At 45.7% G+C, this 21,804-nt stretch overlaps 1 protein-coding gene across 1 annotated transcript in view; it reads left to right on the forward strand.

Moving 5' to 3' along the window:
• The window catches only part of LOC144129564 (uncharacterized), a 920,144-nt gene that overhangs the window by 479,626 nt on the left and 418,714 nt on the right, over positions 1-21,804 (forward strand). The gene's annotated exons all lie outside the window — the stretch shown is intronic.

Genomic DNA, 21,804 nt, shown 5'->3' on the forward strand with positions numbered 1-21,804 from the left:
GCCTAAACCCTCAGAGGTGTCACCGAATAACCTGCCCGCAAAATAAGCAGCGTTGTCCCGCAGAAACTGCGCGGGAAACCAGCACGATCGAAAGTGTCTAACAGCTTATCCCAGATTGCCTTCTAGTCCAGTTTGCGCAGTGGGTACAATTTCACCCATTTCAAAAAATGATCCATCACCACTAATAATGCCGGTTTTGTTTAGGCGAGCTTGGGTAAGGGCCGATTATGTCACATGCTGCGATTTCCCATGCGCATGTGCTCTCCACTGGTCGCCAGATGTCCGGTGGTATCCTTTCCCTATGCTTTGCTGTCTTACATGTAGCACAAGATTGAACGTAATTCAAGACCTCTCTCCTCCGCCGCGGCTATGTAACGATGCGACACAACTTCTCGTAGGTTTTATTATCACCGCTATGGCCCGCAGAGGTTTGTGTCATGGAATTACTGCAGAAAGGACTTGCAGAGGCTCATACGAACGATAAGAAAGAATGGGAACTGATCACTGTCCGCATCGGCGGCAGGTATATAACCCAAGAGCAAGCCGTCCTCTGCTTCCATGCAGCAATCGTAGTTTCTGTTAACCGCTACGCTCCCGACAGAGTTGGCGATGTTCAGGTTTTGGCGTATCTCGTCACAGTTTCTGTCGGTGAGCTGAGCATCGAGCAGCCGTTGACGAGGCACCACTGTGCCCCAGGCGTCTACGGGTGCTGTCACAGCCAGGACCGCGGGTGTCGAATCGCCAAAACCAGGAGGTGTAGCTCGACACAGGGCTGTGGCTGCTTTGTTCAAAGTTTCTTTCCTGTATTCCGCACTGTAATTGTATTTGTAAAGGGCGGATGACCAGCGGGCTAAACAGCCAGCTAGGTTTTGCAACCTTGAGACCTCTAATAACGCCTAGTGGTCGGTTTCAACGCTGATTTCCGCCCTATCAAAATACATGTTATATTTTTTAGTGTAAATACAATCGTGATACACTCCTGTTCTTTCACACTATGACTTGCAAACGCCAATATATGATTTGCCAATGGGCCTGACTTGCAATCGCGAATGAGGAAAGCTTTCCTTGATGCTCTAGAAGCAAAACCACTCCATCGCCGTACTCACTTGCATCGGTTTGCAAGACATAAGTCTGGTTCAGGTCCCTGAGCCGCGGGCGTGCAGTATCCCGAATGCTTACACACAATGCTCAAAATGACCCGTGCTCCTCCTCTATGAACAATGAGTACCTTTCCGGAGGAGCTGAAGTGGTCGCGTTAGGCCGGTGCTGTTCGGCATGAAGTGGCGGTAGAAACGCACCACGCATAATACCCCGTGCACACTTTTGTTGTTCATTTAGGGTGAGAGGGGGGCGGCAGTCTAACCCTGAGTTTCACTTCGTCTGGACGAACTGTGCCCTGATCACAATGAAAGCAACAAGGCTGATCTTCCTTGACTTCAACTGGACCGTGCTGTGGTTATTAGTGATTACCGCTTTCTACATTCTTTGAAGTACATTGATTAGATGAACGAGATGCTCCTCTACGTTTTTTGATAACACTACTACGTCATCGATACCCTACTACGTCAAAAATACCCTTCACTCGCCGAGAGGTCGCATGTGAATTGCACAAACCAAGGGGCAGTGGTTCAAATTCGAAGAATCCACCATTTCAAGACAATAAGGCCTTTTCGATGTCAAAGCGATCAATCAGAATTTTCAGGAAACCCGTGCTTGAGTCGAGAGTAGTGGAAAACTTTGCTGACCCGAGTGAATGCATCGCAGAGCCGACTGGGGAAAAGGGGTGCGAGTCTCTCACTGTCACAAAGTTCAGCCATCTATAATCGACGCACAATCGTCCTGTGCCGTCTTTTTTAGGCACAAGAGCAACCGGAAACAACCAGGCGGTCTGTGAGTGTCTTACCACACCGGTAGCCACCATTTGTCGGGAGCACTATTCAGAAGCGCTCGCTTGTACATGCTCAGGAGCCTCGGGTTGAAGGTGATCAAGCGGCCACAGCAACTGTCAACCCTGTGAGTTAGCATGTTGGTTTTCCCAGGAGGATCGGTGAAGAGTGTGGCAAAGATCCTGAGTGCCGTCTCGACTCTGCATCTTTACGCTGGTATCCCCTCAAGAAATTCAAAACAGTCAGAATACCACTTCATGTGGCTTTGACCGAAGGGCTGTTTGCGCCAAGCAAGTGTGACTCCTGCTCAGGAGGCTTAGTTAAGAATGTAAATGCTTGTGTATCGGTGCCATGCCGGTAGGTACCGTTGTGGAGATCCATCATGATGCTAGCCTTTGTTATGAAATTACGACCCAGTATGACTGGATAAGACTGATTGGAAAGTTGTAAGGAGCACTGTCTAATCTTTAGCCTGTTTTTGTAACCTTCAAATGGTCAAAACTTCGGTATCGGGAGGATGCAGACATGTTGCAGCCTCAAGCGCGTAGAAGTCGGAAGCTGCTGCAGGAGGCTTCCCCAATTCCGATGTCAAGCTTGAGCGCTGGGTTGTGCAGTGGCCGTGGCCTCCGCTAACTCCACAAGGAGGCAAATTGAAAGTGGATCGACATGACCAAAATTATATCCGCTTTTACCTGCAGTAAAGACAGAGTCCGTGTGGTTCAGGGACACCAAGCCGTGTGCAGTGAAGGATCCGAGCAAACCACAAGAGGGCTTGACGGAGGCTTTAGACAGAAAAGGTGGCTTGCCCTCAAACGGACGGCACCGGAGATACGGCTGAAGCCTTGGTTCTACCTCTGCCACATGTAGTCCAGGATCCGCTCGCTCTTGGAGCTCTTGAAAGCAGCGCTGAAGCTCAAGCAGGCCCTATGTTTGGGCTTGCGTTCTGGCGCAAAGCTCGTGTTTTATATGTATTATGTAGTCAGGCGGCAAGAATTATTTCCGAAAGCACTCTGTGAAATCTTGCTTTGCTTCGAACGGCCGCTGCCAACGTCTTCAAGTTGCGTTGGAAACTACTAATTAGGCGGGTAGTACACGCCTCTTCAAAGCGTCGTCAGAAATATCTATTGCTTTCTCATAGTACTTCAATTCGAAAAGGAAATCGCAGACAGATTTCTTGTCAGCATACTCCCCTATCGAAAAATCTCATATGGATCCATAAGTGTCTCGACTGAATTTATATATGTCTATTATATCGTCATACGAGATGATTTGTGTCCAATATGTGTCTCGTTTAGGGCAATATGTATCTTGTATGGGCTTATATGTGTCCTTTGGATACCTCATATGGACTCATATGTGTCCCCTTATCCCTCGTATGTGCTGATACGTGTCCTTCGTATTCCTCGTATGGGCTAATATGTGTCCTTCTTATCCCTCGTATTGGCAATATGTATCCCTCTTATGCCTTGTATGTGCTCATACGAGTCTATCGTATGTTGTTTGAACGAAATTTGGCTCTCGTATCACTCGAATGGGCCGATATGTGTCTTTCGTACCACTCATTTGAGCCAATATGCAGCTCTCGTATCATACATATGCGTGAACTGCGTCCCTCCGTCAGCTCCTATGTGTGCCTTTTATATGGCACATATGAAATAAATGGATTACATTTCATCTTGTCTTTCACGCGGTCCACTTGAGCTCATGATTAAAGAACACAGGTTGTCAAAATCGGTCCCTCTAACGTGGTGGGATGTTAAATGCCAAGTATAGTACCATTCCACGCAGTATCAGCTTAGCACAACATGTATGAACAAGCATATGGCAATTTGATACTGTCCTGTTTCAAAGCTACATCGCAGCTGAAGCACACAGATTCGAAAAAAAGTTTTAGAAAACCATCAGGAAAAGAAGTATAATTGAGCTAAGGACACCATCTAAAACATAATAGATAATGAGGCCACAAAACATTGGTCGATGGCATAAATGACTCAAGTAGCCTCCAATAATAAGGAAGTCACTATACAGATGGAAAAATTTCCCATATATCCCAAGCTTGAGAGGAGTGTTGAATAACTTGCCTCCTTGTCTATAACATGATAATTACTGAAAGTGAAAGATATTATTATAAAAATAAAGCTTCAGATTTTTTTTCAGAGGTGTAATGAATTTTTTTATATAGTCCCCCACTTGCACTGATGTCCTTGCGTCAACAATGCACTATTGATTACATGCCCTTAGAGAAGAATGAGGCTCATGGCCCCAACTGGGCACTAAAGGTCTTCAAATGTTTTCTTCAGCTACCGAATAGCCAGCAGCTACAAGGCACCAGGTCAGAACTATTGGTGGGTGAGGCAGAACATCTCGAAAATTCAGCTTATTCAACACGGCGGTATTGCCACCTAACTTGTTGTTATGCCAAGCATTGTCACGTTAAATTATGGATTTTTTGTACAAGCTTTAAGCAAAAGTGCACGGTCCTTCAGCATCCTCAAGTTCAAGAATGCCCGCAATAACCGCCTGCTTAATGAGACAATCATCAAATATAATTTCATCCACATGTGCTACGAGCTCTGATGTGAGATGCAGACAGCGGGCATCCACTGCGCTCCTCGTCTTTCACACTCAACACAGCTGGATCTTGCTTTTACGTACAGTTTGTACCCACCTTCTGACTGGAAACAACATACACATTACCATAAATAGAACTCATTCGACGGTGGATATTGATAAGAGGAACACCTTCTGCCATCCAAAATTTGGTTTCGGAAAACTTATATCCGTACTCTGATATATACTAAAATTTTCCTTGTGACTGCTTCAATATCGGTGGTACCATGTGCAAAATGAAAATATCATGAAAGTGGGAACATCAAACTTTATTTTCATCGTAACGCCTTTCTCTTTCATGAGGTAATAAAAGTGTTACAGACCAGGAGGTAAAAAATATACTGATCACCCTCGTATAAACAGAATCCACCAATACCATCTGTTTAAGGAAACAACCCTGCATAATACACAAAAACACTACATAATATAACATGGCACAAGAGTAACAGCTTTGTACACAGACCAAACGAACAACGCAGCAGCAAGTGACATACAATATTAGTTACTTTCTTCATATTTACTATATTCGAATACAACTTAGGAATGAATTTGCAGATGCCTCTCAAAGGAGCAGGCATTGTAATGAGAATGGAGGAGGAGGACACAGCCAGCAGTGTTCATGCGAGTTTTGATGATGACGATGAGATGTGAGCCTACTAAAAGGCCAATGTGATGCATTAAACGTCTGCGTATACAAGCCGAGCACGTCGAGTACTGCCGCGATGAGATTAGCGAAAATTAGAATGACAATGTCTTTGATGAGCTATTGTAGACGCCATGGTGGATGGCTCCAGATTAATTTCAACCGCATATGGGCTGACAAAGCACAGCAAAGAGGCATGTTTTCCACTTCACCTATATCATCATGTGGCTGCTCTCGCCTGGATTTGACTCGGCTTCCTTGGCGTAGACCAGAATGGAGCGAATAAATGTCCATTCAAAAAACTGTGACGTGACAGCTAAAGAACTGAATACGGACAGGTAACGACAAAAAGAAATGTGGGCGATATATGCCCTCTTCTCTGTGTGAACATGTACCCATCTGAAAACAAAACAAAAATAAAAATTAAAAGACATCAAGTGTCACATGCTGAAGAAATAAACAACCTAATCCCTAGTACACCTTCGTTCACAGAAATGGAGCCACCTGTCACAAGGCGATGGGTGTGGTAGGCACGCAGCAACCCAATTATATAGTGTGTGCCATCTTCATTGGCTCAGATAGTCGTACATTCCATGCAAACAACTTGCGAGGTGAATTATAGAGAAGCATTTGCCAAATCATTCTTGAGTTGTATTCAACTATTGTTTACACAACACGCAAAAGAAAATACATACAACTTCTCAAAGGGACACTAAGGACATGCCCACACAATTTCTGTTCTTAGTAAAATGTATTGTACGGCCCTTTCTAGCCATTCTGTTATTTCTTCAGCAGCAAAACATATATTTATTGTTGCGAAAAGTGGATTTAAAATGGAGTTTTTTTCTCTCGCTGCTTCATTCAAAATTTTATCTAGACGGAGAAATGCTCTGTCATCCTTGCTAGAAAGTGAATGGTGGGAAACCAGTCTTGGCACCACCACAATTTTCTTGAGAAAAGGACTGGTGGTGGTAATACCTGTATTCAATTTTTTACCTTTACCAGCTTAAGAAGTTTTTAATGAAAGCAACTACTTCGCAATTGGAATGCAGGAATCTGTTGACACATAGCAACTCGAATTTGTCTTCAGTGTCCATTTAAACATGCTACCTAACACAGCACCTTTGGTGTTCACACACTGACAAGTCAAAAGTTAGTGATGAGCTGCCATGAACTGAGTTGATTGATCATGTAAATCAGAGGTTGCAAAAACAGTTTACACCAAAAATTGACCTGTGTACAATTAAGGTTTCTATACTACAGTCCCATCAAAATGATATCAGTATGGCAGAATTATAGCCAGAACTCTGCAGCACAAAATGTGCAGAAGAGAGGAAGGGGCCTGAGCATATGTTACCTATTGGCATGTTTTTTAACTTTATTCTAACATAACGATCATTGTGCAACATAACTGCTCAGCACCTGCAAGTGTCATAGTGATCAATCACAATAACATGGAGAGCTAGATGAGTTAGTTGTTTGATTCTAAAGAGAAAAATAACGAATCAATGATGAACTTGCCTTTAATGCCAAGTGCTATATTTCTGTTGAGGGCATGTTCGGAGCTTCTCAACTTTTATTTGTATTTTGCGTGCCACAGTTGAATCATGGGTATCGAAACTGTACATACAAAAAACCAGTATCTGCTAGTGTCTTATGTATTGTGAACAAGATTTTTTCCTAGCTATAAAAAGAGGGTGTTGCAAACTGCATTGGAAAGCTTTGATATCAGGATTTTGGAGTATGTCAGCGACTATCTGTTTTTTTATGGACAGAAATAATGGGCAACATTGGCTGCAACAGGTTCAAAATGCTGTTGAGAGTATCTGACAACTCTCTTGGGGATTAGTAATCCGTACAGAATGGGCCTCGACAAGCTCACCCTGACTGCCGGCATTGCTAATGACCACAAAAGAGTAGCCATAACTACCACAACTACTCAGTGTCACTAGAAGGCAGGGAACCACGAGCAGATGCCAAAACAAATTCCCGTCATCTCCCATCTCTCATTTATTTCTTTAGGTTTGCACAGTACCCCGGTAGTGTCTCTGATTGAATGTTTCAGGGTGGCTGTTTGAATCTGCGAGCCTGTTACATATCGGAGTGGCTTATCCACTACCATGCTATCAACTACAAGTTCTATGTAACTTGCTGTGATATGCAGTAAAGGTAGCGCAAAATTTAACTTAGGCACACAATGCTACCAGCATGAGTGTTACTCTACAAGTGGAAGCATCAGATTTGTGTGGTCAATTATTCGCAGAAGAGAAGCACAAAAGCTGGACCTGCGACAAGCGCTGTGCTGGAATATGGATGCCCTGAGGAGCACGAAGCATCACATGCTCATCACACAGCACCAGTGCTAAGTTAAGAATAACGTAGTGCTCAACCTTGAAGGCATTTCGCAATGGAGAGATGGGTTCTATCCCTGGACAGAGTGGGAAGAGATTACCCCCTTTCGTCTGCCACTCCCTGCTTGGTCACATCAGCAGGGTCATGAGAATCGGCCGACGCCACTGGCTAGAAGGGGGTCCTTTGACGTGGAAAAGCACCGCGTTCTTAAGTTGTACCCGAGTATAGCTGTTGTCCATAAATGCGTGAATGTTTGCGGTATGTCTCTCTGCTTAAGGGCAAATATGCTGGCTTGTCAAAATCACTTCACCTTTGTAAGTGCTTTACGCTTCTGTGCCTTTCATGAATTAGCACCAATAAGCTTAGCTACAAGTACTCCTTAGAAAACGTGTTATGTTAGGTGCGCTTCTTGAAGGAGCAACCAAGCGGTGTTCAGCGGAAAATTTTTTGTCCGTGAGAAGACAAAGTTGTTCCCTGAGGTTCATTATCACAAAAAACAGCCTCTTTTCTTAAAAATGCACACTTCTGGTTGTGTTATGCACGCTTTGCAAGCCAGCTTCTGACTGTCTTTGCTGGCCTGGAGGGGAGACATGCACACTTCGCAGTAAAAATGGCTTCGAACGAAGCTTTCACATTTTGGCGCTCACAACTTTCTGAAGAGGTAAGGCAGGCTCGTCCGGTAGCCGAACAAGGCACTGCCCAAACCAGGACGTTAGCGACAACAAAAGTCATTATCAGAACAACTGCCTCAGAAAATGCCGTCGACGAGCCAGGCAGTGTTTCTGGCGTCATAAGTCCGGTACACATTGAGCAAGAAGCACCGCACCGTTAAACTGTGGCACAGCATCACCGTGCGGTCTACCGGCACCGTCATCTTGGCCGCCGTCCGGGTCACCGCACTCATCACTGCTGCTACTGCAGTCATCCGCGCTTGTGACATCTATCTGTGGTTCCACGTAGTACGTGTGTGACAGAAACCATCGTGGGCCCCTCTGTTGTCGTCGTCTCTGCTTTCGTACAGTTGACAGCATTCATCGCTGCTGTCAGTTTCGCCTGTGGCGTCCGCCAACGGCACAACCCCAAAGTTGGATTCACTGCTACTATCAGCGGCACTAGAGTTACATGAAACACGGGCGGAGCAGGAGACAAGTTGGGTTCCGGTTACCAGACGTCAAAGGTGGCGTTTCAGCAGCCTCGCTCGACGTGAGTGACCGCTGCGCTGCTTTCGTTAGCCAAGTACACCTTGCGATGCTTTGGAATTTTAGGTTGGCTGTTATAGCTCATGGCGGCATGATGTAAAGGGCTTTTAGGCCACTGCTGACCCAGAAGACACGCCACACACGCTTTGCAAAGCTGGATCAGCTGGATTGGCGTGATACATGACTGAATGGATTGATAAATAGATGGATGGATGAACAAAGCCGAAGCTTTGAAATCGGATTGCGGCTCGCGCCATCTAGCCAGCAATGCAGCGCTTTCAGATGAACCGCTAGCAGGCGAAACACAATGTTTTTGTACTGCCATTGTAGAAAAAGTAGCCCTCACTTAAAGTTCTGTTTGAGTTTATTTCCTTGATTTGTTTCGCGATAGCCTGTTATCAGTGACGCATCGAGGATTGTGCTTGTAACCATACAAAGATTCACAGCTGCAACGTTCCAAATCTTTACTTCAAGTCAGAAGTACAAGAAACAGCGGTCGTTTTCACATTCAGGTTATCCTTGTCGCCAAAAGTTATAGGGAAAACGGTTCAAGGTTTTGCCCGACAATCGAGCTACTATAAACGCCTTGCAAGCGTCCGCAAAGTTAGTGGCATCTTGTTGCAATACAGGAAGCACATTCAGAAGCCTCTGGACGCATATTGCTTGCTGCACGTGAATGCTATTCCCGCTTACTTTTCCAGACCTCTGAACACAAGGATAGATGCGATTGGAAATAACTCCTGCTGTTAATTTGCTAAAATTTTTGAAAGCATTTTAAACAAGCCACACCAAAAGAAATTAATCCAGACGTGAATTCAACATACACTAGAAACGCAGCTTTCCGTGAAAATTGGTGGAGATAATTTCCGCCGGCTGCATCGAATTTGCGCATGCCGTTTTTCCTCTAAACTGTACACGTACGAGACTGTTTTATCTAGTCCAAGTAATATATTAGCATGTCACATGTACCTCTCGTTAATTCTCATAGTTGCTGCGCACGTCCAACGATCGTACTTCGCAATTTCTCAATTACCTTAATTATTTGTCTCTTATAACTGAGAGGAGACTTTCACGAACCTCGTTTCATTGTGTTTTTTTTCCTGCAGAAATGAAGGCTTTATTTGAGATATGTCAATAAAAGATGTCCATAAAGTTCCTAGTTCGACAAAAGCTAAACATTCAGAAAAAACAATCCGATACACTGCGCACTCCCTTCAAAGATCTTTCCCGACCTAATGCTTCATCGAATCGAACATCTCTCAGAACACCTTGGACGTTTTAATCTTGTATACTAATGGACATCGGCATTGCGACGACTATCAGATATACAATATGCGAGATACCCACTCCATCGGGCCGATCACGTATCTATAGGGCCGCTTACTCGAGTTCAGGTGTGCTATACTCCAAGAACCACGGAACAGTGGAGGGGGGGCAAAGGAGGCGGTCGCCATCCCCCCCTCCCCTAGTCTCCAATTGCTTCTACTTGGATCAGACTTCTCAAAATTGAAACACATTAGTTCTAGGACTGAACATTCAAAGCACAGTGAGGCTGAGCTGCTTGGCTTATTAGCCAGTTGTAAAGCATTTCGTATATGAGTAACCTAAACCAGTCATTTCACTACAGAAATTGATCGACTGTCGACCTGACCGTGTATATGATCACGATTAGCAGAATTTAAACAAACTATGCACAGACGTTTCTATTGGAATTCATAACTCCTCGTGCGTACAGCTTCCCACCTATTAATTAGGATCCTCATTTCAATTATTTTATAGTGCCATTAATCTTTGCACCGTTTCTCCGTTCGCACTCACAACCGCCGGCACGCGGCTTTATCGTTTTGTTTTAAAATGCGAGATGCGACCAGACTTATATCTATTATTCATGGCCACGTGCAAATGATTCCACATTTTTCCAGATTCTTGCTGCATTTGGCTATTTATCTCGAAGGTTCCTTGCCAGCTTTAAATTCATCACGACCATGAACTGCATGACATTAAGTTCGATGACCGCCGAGCTCGCTTAATTGAGCCTATTGCCGCCGCCGAGTAATTCAGTTCTTAGTGGGTGTAGTTCAGCCCCTAAAACAGTTAATTTTCGAAGCCTGTTCTTTCTCTTCCTGACAGCTGGAGTGTGGTCCCCGCAACGTGACACTTTGCATTAAGCTTCGAACATTGAGGAAAAGATAAAAATTCAAACTTTATTATGTAAATAAGAAACAAATAAATGAATAACAAAATAAGCTCGAAGTCCTGCCCTTCCACTAAACAAAAGTTGCGGAGTCCCTGGCTACACTAATTGTCTCGAACATAGAACAAACCTTCACCCGCTGCCGTTATGGCCCTGACACGACAGCGGTGTGCCGGAGAACACTGCGAAACTATACTTATAAAACTCAACGAAGCACCTCGATCGAGGGCGGGCGCAGTTGTGCTACCCAGTTCCGTGTTCTAGCGCACACTAGCAGTTTATTTTTGAGAGCCTCTTCCTCCTCGTACCTTGCACTCTTCGGTTTTCTTAACATAACATATATTCTTTCAGTGCATCAGTTTACCTATTCAGCCATCTATATTTCCCCCACTGCTGGTCCTAAATCGCTGATTTCAGGTCAGTGGCAATATAGTACTTGCGATATCTACCACGCACCGTGCCAGAAAATACCTATTTTGCAGCAATTACCGACTTTGCGAGCACTTGCTGGATTTAGGGGCGTTCTAAAAAAAGTGTTTATTTTATCGTAGATGACAGAGAAGTTGCTGTTTACAGCGCAGAGAGAAGGAAAGGGCCCATCGTTATGAACAAGAGCCGCACAACAGGCGCTTTTGTATTTCCAACCCGAAAATTAAAATGTTTTAGCGTCGTCTGACGGCTAGGCCCAGACTTTATTGGTGCATCCTGTTTGTTGTAAGCCACACAACACTTTCTGCTTAAAGCATTTAGTAGAAGGCGTAAAGCACAATCAGGCACCACGCACCAGTAGCTTTCAGATTACAGCTTTGAAACTGATACTGAAGGGGATTTGTCACATAGCGACTACTTTGTGTAATGCAGTGGCGATCAAAAATAGCAGAACACTTCAGACATCTAGGTTACAGGGCTACCGTAAAGCTCATACATGATAGAGCCCATAGAGTTACACTAAACCACCCTATTCACACTCCATTGGCGGTAGCAGGTACAAGACGGACTCGACGGGATAGTTGGTACTGCAGTTGGTCCTGCTTGTGTTTGACCAACGCTCTGTGGCACGGCTTGGCACGTCGTGGCACGGCGCCCACAACTATTTCTCCTTCAAAGTAGTATTTCTAACTTTTCAAATATTATAAGTATTTCATGGTGTGTAGAGCTCGGCGTCGTCTGCTACTGCATGTGGTCAACCAGCAGTCAACTGGATGACCGGATGCGCTGCACGAGGAGGCTGCGACATGGAGCAGGATATAAATCATGGTCCGAGACGCAAGTTCGGCCGCAGGAAATAGACAGACGAAAATGAACGAATTAAACGTATTTTTTATTCTGGTTTGTAACGAAGAGGTCATCATCAACATCGTATGCAGCGCTGTGTGCGGTCCGCGTCGCCAAGCCAATCCAAGTCTGTGGTCGTTTGCGTCCAACGTTGTGTGCGTCATCACTCAGCACTAGGTTGGTTTGTCTGTGGTTGTTACCATTATTACATTGTGTGCTTTGCAGTAACATGTGACACTTCCACCATGAGTTCGTCCGCTACGGCGAGCTATGCGTACGTGAAATACTTCGACCGACGGCGCAAAAGCTAACGTACACTTCTCTATGTCGTCCTTGTTTCCTTTGCGTTTCACCTTTACATGATGCCTCACCGACTGGCGTTAGCGACCTGGCGAAAAAAAAGGCGTCTACTGGCGCGGCGGAAAAGATGAGAAGGCATTCTATTGCGCCCAAGTAATGGAGCTTGGAGGTGAGTTTTGCAGTTACTTCGCTACGTGGTTAGATTTCAGAAGTGCCAAACGTGTGATGCGTGTACAGTCTAGCCTAACGCTTTTAACAAAGCTTGGTAGCGGTTTACGTAAAATCAATGCACGTGCTTTTTTTACTGTTGCGAGCGCTTGCAGAACGCTTACGTTACCACTTAATCTGTGCTTGCGATCCGTGCACACAGCAGCCGAGCGCACGCTTCCCAAAGAAGGGAAAAACTGCGTGGACGCGTTGTAGCTGGTCTCGACGTAAGCGTCACTCTAAGCGAAAGAACATTTCGTGATTTTTTTCATGAATTCATGTAATTGCATAAGGCAGGTAGGAACCGGCTGTTTTCAGGTCTGCTAATTTTTCACATTTTTTTGGAAAGCAATGAACGCGGCACACTAACAGATCCATTTTCGTAGCTTGCCCTGGGTTTGCTGTTGTTTTTATTTTATCTTCCATTTTAATGTGCGATGTCAGTGCACGTTAAAGAAGCCAAGGTGGTCGAAATTTCCAGAGCCCTTCACTACGGCGTCCCTCATAGCCTGAGTCGCTTTGGGACGTTAAACCCCCATGAACCATTTATCTTTCATTTCTTATGTTCCAGCAACAAAAGCGGAGCATATCCAGAGGATGTACAAAAGAAAAATCACTGCGATGGACTTTGAAAAGTCTGAGCCAGCAACAACAGTTGCACAGGTACATGTATGCACTCAGCGAAGGTTTACTGCGGATACCTCTGCTAGGGCCACTCGCACGCTTACCAGTCGCAATATGTTCATTACATAGCAGCATACTTCAGAGCTAGACAGGTGTCTCTTTCTGTGTGTCTAAAATATTTATGCTTCGGGAAGCAGCCAGGCTCCCTTCAGCAATAGAGAGCCTTGTAGCAGATCTTTGAATTGTAGTGTAAACATATTGCATAGATGCTAACTTTTGAAAGATTGCGTAGGACACTAGAGAACAGCATGTGGAATGGAAGCATCGTGCTGTTTTTTGTTCTCTCGTGTATTGTGTGCTTGATGTCAGGTCAAAGTTTCATTTTTCGTGTTGCCTCCTCGCGTTGTTGTCTAAAATATTTATGGTTTTGGGGAGCAGCCAGGCTGCCTTCAGCAATACAGAGCCTTGTAGCCAGCCCACCAATACGGCGTTACGGGACAGCGCACTTCTCTCATTGCAGCACGTTGTCTTAGCCTCGGCTTGCACTTCGGTGGCCTGTTTTCTCAGTGCCACGATGCCGGTTTAATATATGTATCGCTAGAAATTTATAAGCCGTGCTATTCTTTGGTTATGCGGCTTACCAAAGCGAATCGGGCCACGTGAGACGCGTATAGGGCTTCTGATAATTATTATTCACGAGGGCTCTTTAGCGTGCACGCACATTGCACAGCGCTTAGGCATACTTGCATTTCTTCATCCATTGAAATTCGGTACCCATGAGCCAATCCGCAACCTCAGCTTCGTTGACTGCTGGCTTCGTTCTTTTATATTATCGGGGATCAGAGGAGATCCAGGAAAAGCGACCAGCTTGGCAGGCTATTACAACGCGCTACGAATAGGGTCTTGTGAGTGGTCGCTTGAGCTTCCAAATGCATTGTCGTACAGCCTGCTTAATGCTGGATTCAATGACATCGAAAAAACAAATATTTCGTGATGATTTAAACGTATTCTTAACTCTTTCAAACTCATTACAAGTGTTGATGTTTATGAGTTCTTTAACAAAATTCAATGCAGAGCGGTGCAGTCAGGGAACACTTTCACGCGAGGGTGAGAGAACTGTCGCCAAGAAGAATGAAATTGACTTCATCAATCTGCTCAGAGATTTCCTGCTGTTGCAAAGTATCTCATCCGCCTCACACAGCACGCGCATAAAATGAAGTTCTCCGCTATCCACGTCACTTGCATAGTGCGGTAAATCTCTGAGGAAGCCTTGCCGCGCTGGCTCTATGGAGACTGCCCGAATGCAGTGTCGGGGCACCCGAGGTCGATCAAAGCTGCGGAGACCCCGTTTGAGTGGAAGTCAAACGCGAAGTACCTGTTTAATGCGCGATGTCATTGCAAGTTACCCCCTCTCCATGGTCGCAATCGTTCGGGGCCGCATTGACGTCCCAAGAAGCCCGATACGTTTTGGTAAGCTGCATAACCGAACAATAGCAGGGCTTATAAATTTCCAGCAATACATATATTTAACCGGCACCCTGGCACTGAGAAAACTGGGCACTGAGTTTCAAGCCGAAGCAAGGACAACACGCTACAATGAGAGAAGTGCGCTTTCCCGAAACACCGTATCGGTGGGCTCGGACGCTACGGCACACAGTCTGGTGCGCTTCACTGCAATGCAAGCAAAGTTCCTGTGCGCTTCTGCACTGTAGCAGACGACACCAATCACCGCCTCCGGGCCCCTGTGCGCCTGCGCCGCTTAGTTTCGATGCGCGCCCGCGCTGGATGCGCTCCGCAGAGCGCGGCCACGCTGAGACGTGTTCTCACATATTCTGAACGACCCTATACACTGCTTCGTGTTCATTAACCTCGCACTTACTGCGCTTTTACTGTTTCAGCGCAGTTGACAGTCACGCACTCAAAAACGCAGCAAATACAAACATGCAGAAGACATGCACACATGTGTAGGTTTGCTTTCCAAGAAATGCCGGAAAGTTTTCGGGTCCCTGCGTCGGATATCCATTGAGGTCAGACTATAGACAAAGGGGCCAGTTCTAAGTCGGGTAACAGCATCGCACCTCTGCCACCACTTGTTACGGTGAAGAGTAGCGTGGTTGGGCCGGAGAGGGGATGAGGAACGATAGAAGCTTGACGTTTGGGAAAAGCACAAAAAAGCGGGTTTACTGGCACTTTGAAGAAACTTATTTACATAATTTAGAAAAGAGAAAACAGTCGAAAATTAACTTCATAGCGTTGAGCCCGCCGGATGAGCCTTATCGCCAGCGCCTAGAGCGTTCGTTCTCACTCAGGACGCTTGTTAAATACCCTAAGGTTCCGCCCCTTCACCCAGCGGGGGTCAATGCAATACGTGACACATTTCTTCACGATGAGAAAATTTGCACACGGCACTTAGCAAGCGGAAACACTTGTGAGAATGAGTGAGGAGGGATCACAGATCCGCTGCTCTATCGCACCGTGGTGCAATCGAATTGCAAGCGGCCCATGCCTATCGAGAACACCAGTGCCGCGCTGTGGGCTAGAACTGCGGTGGGCTCTCTCCATTCGGGGCGGCTCTTGTCGGACACGATTAATTACTGGAAGGCAGTGCTCCCCTCTTCCCTTCGTTTGTTTATCGCCGGACTCTTCTTGCAGGCAACTAGTCAAAGGGGGGAGGTCATTTGTATCCAACCCTAGCGTGGGAAGAATCCGACAGGCTCCTTCCCAGCCAGTCATCCTTTCTTTTTGTGCAGTCGTCGGCCACATGAGGCTGTCGAAATTGCCACTGCTGTTGCTGCGCCACCGTGGTCATCCCTGTCGATGGCATTCTGCACCTTAATCCTCTTCGGTTGGTGTGTATTCCGTTCATAACAGGCCCAACGCGGATGCCATCAAAAGCTCCCCACGTGACTTTCAAACAAAAAGGGGTGCTGTCTACACTTGTAAACGCAAGGGCAGCCACATAGAACAAGCAGGGTGGAGGACTAAAGCTTGTCGACCAAGCGGAAGGGAGAAAAACCTCAGCGAGGGAATGGAAGGAGAGGAGCATGGTGACGTAGCTTTTTTTACCATATATGTAACTCCAATATAATGAGTCTTTTATTAAAGAATTGTTTGCGGTTGTGTGTTCCGGGGACGGTGCCTCACAACAACCTTGGTAGAGGATGTTTTCAACCAGAGGGTGGTCGGGGCCCTTTAACTAGTGGCTGCCGGCTGGCGTGCATTTGTGCTCTGCCAAATTTGTTGTTCAAAATTTTTATTCTCTACGGAGGTCATTTTCATTTGATAGCTGAAGATCAAGTCTAACCTTCAAATCAAATCAAATCATATCTTTATTTTCTCTCTCAAAGAGAAAGAGGGGGTGGCTGGTAAAAGCCACATGATTGCGGCTTGACGAAGCCCGGCCCCCTCATGTACAATTCGGCAGCAGTTCGAAAAAACACATTTAACTTTAAAAAGATAGAAACACATCTCGTTAAATAAACTTCAGCTTAAACAACTTGTGTGTGCCGATTCGGTCGTTGCCATAAAACTTAGGGCTCAGGCCTCCCGTCACAAGTGCTTAAAATGCCTTACACATACCGTATGCTTACTTCACCTTGGATATGTCAAATTAAAAAGAAAAAATTCCCAGTGTGGATCATCATGCCTGCCCACACAGTACGGTGCCGACATGCAAGGCCAGATTGTAATGCCTTTCATACGAGTGCTAGCTCTGCAGTAAATGTGATAGCATACAGACACGACGTGCAGCTAAATTTGAACAGTACACGCACTTAAAAAAAAAATGTTCAACCAGCTGATATGCACGCTTGGCAAAATTATGCGTGCATTACTTGCTGGCAGCAATATGAACAGCTGGAGGGCGGCAGACAACAGTTGAGCGGAACATATCATGATTGTTTTCTGCCTACAGCCCACAGGAATTAGTTCACAAACAGAAATTGCAACTATCACAGGAGAGTCTGTACAGGCAGGGTTGATCATTGGTGTCCAAGTAATTAGTGTGTAGTCAACAAATATGCAATATTCTGAGACTACGGCATGTTGTTTGAGCAGTGCACGCGTAGTGTTTCTCTCCTCCTTCTCAACATCATCAGCCTCACTGCGCCCACTGCAGGGCAAAAGCCTTTCTCATGTCTCTCTGTCCAATTCACCCTGTCCAATTAACCTTACAATGTGGTGTCAAATGCAAGTCTAGGGTGCGACTGCCCGTCACATATGCTTTTGAGGATATCTCGAAGATTACATGCAGACTTCACGACAGCACACAACGCACTGAAGGACATAAACTTGTGTTGCCGCCGCCGATGATTGCGTCTGAGCGCAAGTGTCCGCGACTGCCCTCATTAACTCATGTCCTTTCTTTCGCTCCCCAGGATCAGATTTCTACCGTACGCATGAGAGCAATGAGACGCGACAGCACGCGATGCAGCAGAGACCATGGACGGCCTTGGCGCCATGATTGCCAGCGGGCTGGTACTGGCGGGGACCAATTCATGTGAGCATGACGCACCTTCCTGTCAGGAGTGAATTTTCTGGCAGCGAACAGGCTCTCGGAGTGCGGCAATTTGAAGAAGCCCAATAGTAATTTGAAGGTGTATAGACACCTAATTTTGGTGGCATGTTTTCTTCGCTACAATGATGCAGAAGAAACTACTATGAATGAATCATCATGTGGTGTTTGCCTGCGACCTATAAATAATATATAATTATAATTTTCTGTTATTCTGTCTCGGTTTCAGCAGCCGAGCAAAGACTGTGACATCGGAGAGGTTATATGTAACGTGAAACATGGAAAAATGCGATACAATGCTGCTTGATCGTTTTAATTCACTACAGTGTTGAAGCCAGCCTTCCTCATTTCTCAGAAAGACGAATGTAGCAGCACCGATTATATTGCAGTTTTTCATGCCTCGAATGACCTATAAGCTCACTTTGACGTCATAGTCTCCGTTCAGCTCTTGAAACTGAAACAGCGCGAGCTATGACAGCAGTCATAGGATAATCATAATCATCATCAGCCTGATTGCACCCACTGCAGGACGAAGGCCTATCCAAGTCTCCCTAGTTAACCATGTATTTTACCAGCTGCGCCTACCTTATGCCTGCAAACTTCTTAATTTCATACGCCCACCTAACCTTCTGCCGCCCCCTGCTATGCTATCCTTCTCTAGGAACCCACTCCTTACCCTTAAGGACCAGCAGTTATCTATCTTACCTTCGCATTACATGCCCTGCTGAAGCCAATTTCTTCTTATTGATTTTCACTAGGATGTCATTAACCCGCCTTTGTTCCCTCAACCACTCTTTCTGCTTCCGGTCTCTTAAACGAGTATAGGCACCTAATTTTGGTGGCATGTTTTCATTTCTTAAATGATACAGAAGACGCTACTATGCATGAGTCGCCATGCGATGTTTGCCTCTGTCCGATAATTATTTTATAATTGTTTTTCCTGTCATGCAGTTGCAGTTTCAGTTTCAACAGCCGAACGATGGCTGTGACGTCAAAGAGGGCTTTTCCTTCACGTGAGCCGTGTAAAACTGTCCAGATAATCCCTGCTTCATTGTTTTAACTTACTGCAGTGTGGAAATCAGCCTTCCTCAATTGCCGGAATGACAACGAATGTGCAAGCAGCGATTATATTGCTGTTTTTTTTTGTCTCATGTGTCGTGTAAGCACACGTTGACGTCACTGTCCTCGTTCAAGTTTTGAAGCTGAAACTGCACAAAAATAAATGCGATTATGAATTATTTAGGAGCAATAAGAGAATGCTAGCTGGCACTCTATGTAAAATTATGCCTTACGAATCATTATAAACAAGAAAACACTCACCCAAAAGGTAGGTGTTATACTTCTTTAACGTTACGCCTATCATTTTTCTTTCCATGGCTCGCTGCGTTGTCCTCAACTTAAGCTGAACCCTTTTCGTTAGCCTCCACATTTCTGTCCCATAGGTGGGTACTGGTCAGATACATCTGTTGTACACTTTTCTCTAGAGGGATAATGGTAAACTGCCACTCATGACCTGAGAGACCCTGCCATATGTGCTCCATCACATTGTTATCCTTCTAGTTATTCCCCCATGATCTGGACCAGCTGTCACTTCAGATACCTGCCTTAAATAGACGCATTCCTTAACACTTCCCTTACCTCGCTACCAATTGTGAACGGCTGTTCTCTGGCTAGACTGTTGAGGATAGGAGAATACCACAAGGTAATCCAAGTGAAATAATGCCTGATGCCTCATTAGAAAGGCAAAATACACACACCCAATGGATAGGTGTTTATACTCCTTTAAAGCTAGTTGGTGCATTATAAAATGTGACAGCCACCAGTCACCAGTGTTACCACTCAAATCCTTTAACATCATATTTTGATCTACTGATTGATTTCGAGTCTTTTTGTGTTCTAGTTAATGGTGTTTCATTATTTCCTTGCTCCTTATTTTGAAAAACTACTTCTTGAGACTCGGACCAGGCTGAAGAAGTGTAATGTGATGGTAAACACAAAATGTTTGAAAATCCTTTGAAGTTGCCCTTTAATTTGACTTGTACATTAGACTTTTGCAGCAAATGCGAACACTTTTCATGCTTTGCAGTCTTCCACTAGCATGGATCCTGCTGCACCACTAAACCCGGATGCCTTGCTGAAGTCAGCACCCAGGTATGATGGTGTCGCATATTTGGAATGCAAAACAGACAATTGGGCTTTGATGCCACATCAGCTAGTGCTGACGAAGAAGCAAAACACAGGCGGAAGACCAGGCTGACAAAGTTCAGTTTGGCGCTCAGAAACGCTTGGCTACCGGGGAGAGCCGCGCTAACAAAGCTGTGGCCGCCCACACTTGTTTGATTTGCGTCTTTACACTTGGTGGAGGGGATGGGTGACCCATGCTAACAAGAAGTGTCGAGGGCCACAATATTTGCTAGCACAGCGCACCTCGGCAGCTAAGCATTCCTGTGCGCCAATCTAAACTTTGTCAGCCTCGTCTGCCGTCTGTGTTTTGCTCCTTCTTCAGCACTGGGCGCTGGGGCATCAAAGCCCAATTGTCGGTCTTACAAGAATGATTTTCTAAGGTTCAAAAGCTTTTGGCTCTCATCCTTGAGAAATGCTGGCAAACAATCTAGAAACTGGAAACATGATGGTGAGCATCACTGCAAACCTCTCGGAAAAGGGAAATCTTCCGTCCGAATGACATGAAGCAGACAAACGTGCCTGCAGAGCAGCCCCAGGCACAATTTTAACCTGTGGCCGCTCAAAGCAGTTTTGCTTAGCGATGGCTTTGTGGTCGAAATCAATTTTTTTGTTTGTGTTCTGGTTTTGACATTTCATTATTTTGCAGAATTATTCCTTGCAACTGAGACAAGGTTCAAGAAGTGTAATGTGATAGTAATCTCAAAATGTTCTAAAATCCCCTGGAGATGCCCATTAAAGGGACACTGAGGAGAATTCTGTCAAGTTTCTTTTTGTTAGCAAAATATGATAGCTCGGAATTTCATGGCTTTGTTGCCGCTTTTGCGAGACCGAGAGATGCATTTATTTCAAAGAAATTTGGATTCGAAGTGGAAAAAGTTTTTCCCGCCGCTCCGATTCGAACTCGATAACATTTATGACGTCACGGAGAACTCTTATGACGCCATTGGACGGAGTTACGTGAAACGTGACGTAAACGGAGACTCCGTGATTTCAGGCGGCTAGCAGTGCGGTCTAGCAGCTGCCGAAATTAAGGCTACCCTCGCCGCGCGTTGCAGGCATCTATCGGGGGTCGCTTCGTTTACGTTTACACCGGTGTCTTGCCAGCGTTACGATGGATCACGTTCCCGAACTCGACGACAAAGTTCGCGCAAAAACTCCGGCCTGCATTTCAGCGATCTCAGCCCTACAGAGCGTGCGATGCTTTTGAGGGAGCACGGTTAGGTTAGGCGCCGGCGGGTCGTTTCCCCCTTCCGCCCTGAGCAGCCGTTGTAAACTAAATATCATAACCCCAGTGCGGGGAGTCGCGAGGGACCAGGAAAAGGTCGGCGCGTTGCGCCCATCGAAGGCTGGCCAGGGCTTTGGCGCCAACGGATTGTGACTCCTTGAACGGCGCGGTTGCATAGTGCAGCAGGCGTTGTCGAAGTCTCTCACGGCTGCAAGGGCAAAGTTATATTTATTTTGCCACAAAAAACGGATGGGTGCTGAAGGGCGGTCGCGTTTAAAATTGTCGGCTTGAAGCTCAAGTTGACGCACGACGCTTTAACGGCTTCCGCTAGATCCAACGGGTCCACTGGATCAGGTTCTCTCGCCCACTTGCATGTACCTTCAGATGTGTACTGTGTATGGATTAAATTAGCCGAGAGCTCGAAATGAACAGCTCCGCCCAACTGCCGAGGCTATTGAATTATGTGACAATGCGCACCTCTTCGCGAAATAGAGACATGCTCCAAGTCTCTGCCAGTGCGGTCAGAGTGCGCCGAAGCCGCCGAACGCGCCGGCGGTCAAGCGCAGTTGGAGTATAGAGGATCTCGCTTTAG

This window comes from Amblyomma americanum, chromosome 4 (genome assembly GCF_052857255.1).
Source record: "Amblyomma americanum isolate KBUSLIRL-KWMA chromosome 4, ASM5285725v1, whole genome shotgun sequence".
Lineage (NCBI taxonomy): Eukaryota > Metazoa > Arthropoda > Arachnida > Ixodida > Ixodidae > Amblyomma > Amblyomma americanum.